Below are 3,311 nucleotides of genomic sequence, written 5' to 3' on the forward strand. Positions count from 1 at the left end.
CTCTGCAGAAAAAAACAAGTTACACAATAGATATGAGTGAAACATAAAGCAGAAAATGTGTGCATATTAATGATTGCATAGCAAAGATATTTAATTAGATTTTAAAAGAATCAGTTGTATGTATGACGGGGTAAATCTGTTCACATAAATGTTAGTTATATGTTGTGGCAGTTACTTTTTCATTATCATAAATACTTCACCATGAGGTGCCTTTCTCTCTTTGCAGAATACATTTCGAACAGCGTTGGACTAGGAGGTAATACTTCATTGTGATCCAAAATCATTTAAAACATGATCAAAATGAAGCTTATTAAGATTATAATGTGATGGGTGAGAATTTCAGAACAGCTTTTGAAACTCCCAGCAACATGAAGAAAACGATCATGGTTGGGTGGAAAACGATATTTAACACTTATCTGCATAAAAGTGGTAACAGATCTTTTCGCTTGTACCATACTCAAAAAATAAATTTAGAGGCAATCACAATCTAGTGTTTAATATTTTCTGTGTATTAACAGATGAGCCTATTTTGATGCAGGCACAATAATCAGTCATTTAGATGATCGTTTTGATGAAAAATGGCTCCATATGTAATTTGTTCCAGTCCTGTCTTTCTGATCATAATCCAAATTTTTGATATTCAATGGTGCATTTAAAGGTCATTTAGTACTTATATTTTCCAGCTAAAAAGGCTTTGATAAGACCCTAGACAAAAAACGTTTCTAGTTATTACTGGGCACCCAAAACATTTTCAAATGTAACAGTGGTTTTGTAAATGCGCCAAACAAACTGCCATTGGATGAAGTTAGGAAGCGGTGCCACCAAACAGATACAAACACATTCTGCTAAATCACAGTTAAAAATGTAATAATGGGGGCGGAGCCAGCTGCAGAGGAGATAGGACGCACATCTCATGAGCTCCTGTAAAACTATTTTATATTTCACTTAATAGAAAACATAATCTATCCCTCTTAATTGATTCCTTGTCCTGCAATTGTAGAGAAGGAGGGCGTCCTGTTATTTTCCTATAGAACGGAAGGAGGAGAAGTGACTAACGAAATTTTAGCGGTCCACTATAATAACGGCTGAGGACTATCCCGCATGGCTTGCTCATGAGGCACAGATAACGCCTAAGGCCATAGTTATCTGGTAATTCGCACAGATCTCTTTTGAACATGGCAGATTTTGGTAAGCAGGTTCTTAAATGCTTAGGCGATTTTTAGGAGAGGATGGACCGCTGTTTTTATGCCCTGAGGCGTACAATTAGAGACCGACCTGGATTCGAGGACAGCTTTAATCCTAATATGGCGGCTGACTTGAACAACACTGAACCCTCACAGTCTAATGCTTCGGCACCAACCTCAGAGCCTGAAACATTGCAACATCATACGGAGTGCTCTACATCCCCCGCAGAGGCGGCTCTGCGACTAACACATACCCCATTTGCACATACTACAAGTGCTCAAAGCACCCGGGGTAACAGCTCTCCGATCAAGATGGCGGCGGACTCCAAGAAACTAGAGGAAGCTAGAGAGAGCAAATACCCTCTACATCCTCTAAACTTGCACTTCAGAACCGGGATATAGCGAGCAGCTCATTCACCACTATCTCAGATCCCCGACAGGGTCCGGTCCCAGCTGCTTCCAGGTGCGGCGGGGCTTACAACACATCCAGATCCCCCAGTAGCAGCAGACAAGGAACAGCACGCCCTATCACTACAAGAGATCTTTGGCGGGCCCAGAGGGAAATTCTCAGAGGATATACACATCGGGGGCTTGGTCACCCCTATGCTATCTGCCCTCTGATGCAGAGACTATCTAAGACCTCCGACTACAGCCGCATACTCATCTAGCTGATAGACAGTACTAAGCTTCTCTCCCAGACCTGGGTTTGGGATACGACTCTGCAACAACCACCGGATTTGAACTCTACAAAGATAGGTGTAGGCTAGAGTACTGACAATACAAGTACTCGAGGAGTAAGAACTATAAGCCTCTATTTACGTTATACTGCCTATCTGGTTGCGACTGATCTCCTAACCTTATGCCGACCTCATCTATTACAATTTTGTTCTGGTATACTATTTTCTGAGTCTTTTGTTATATTTCCAATTTTTTTTTTATTATTATACTATAAGACATAAAATGTATTAAGTTACAGGTTCAAAGTCTTGCGCACTGTAGTTGGTATATATATCTGCCCACTAGTTTTTCACTGTTTATATATTATATTAGTCTCATGTGATGTTAGATCCTGTCGTGGTATTCACTAATGTTAGCCACATGTGCCAAACACATACGTATGACAAATGGTGCCACCTTTTGTTGTTTAAGAACCAGGTTCTCATATATTGCTACTATATTCTAATATACACTTATGGACCCCTAGTTAGAAATTATTACACACATATATCATTATATGGCAAGCCATAAACCAATATACCCACTTATTTAAATAATATAGTGAGTCACTATATACCCACATAAAACCCTGGGTTTTAGGCTGGTCACTAAGGACTATTACTTGTTTATATAACTTTCCTCCCTATGTCATGCTCTTAGTTACTTAGGAACAGAGGGCCAGTTGAGACTCACTTCAAGGTTCTGTATTGGTTTACACACTCTTGTTATGTTGGGATGATGTATTGCTACACTATCTGTTTTAGCCTTACGGAGAAGATTTGCAGAACCCTACACATACTGGTCACCTCAGATTGTTATATTAAGAGATCAAAACGGAAATCTCATCTGTAAAGCAGTGCTAGTTACTACCCTCATTATTTATTAGTGAAAGCCTCTAATCATGTCAATAGCTTTACTCTATTGACGCTATGATATCTAAACTAACTAACATTGAGAAACCGTCTGTTGCTCTATAGATCGTGACTTTCTTTGGGACACCTCTTATGTTTATCATATAAGCTTTCTCACTAATTGTCTCCTAGTTCAAAGGTAATCAGATTCACTTTAATACCCACATTCTGACCTACAAGGACTGAGATGGTGAGACATCTCCCCTATACTGTAGAGCAGATATGTAATGCCTCTTGTTTTGAGTTTATGATACTTATAAGAACTTAGATGTGTTTATTTCATTAAGACATCTGTGGTTACATCAAATATCACTTAAGCCACCTTATTTAACACCAAATATTTGTTTTACACCCAAATGGACTGGAGGTCTAAAGGATTGGCTAGATAATCTCTCTAACTCCGCCCCCCCTCCCTCAACCCCTCCCTCGCCCCCCCCCCCTTTCCCTTCCTCGCCCCCCCTCCCTTTCCCTCCCTTATCCCTCACCTTCCCTCCCCTCT

The sequence above is a fragment of the Bombina bombina genome, chromosome 1 (assembly GCF_027579735.1).
Source record: "Bombina bombina isolate aBomBom1 chromosome 1, aBomBom1.pri, whole genome shotgun sequence".
In the NCBI taxonomy this organism is placed as follows: Eukaryota; Metazoa; Chordata; class Amphibia; order Anura; family Bombinatoridae; genus Bombina; species Bombina bombina.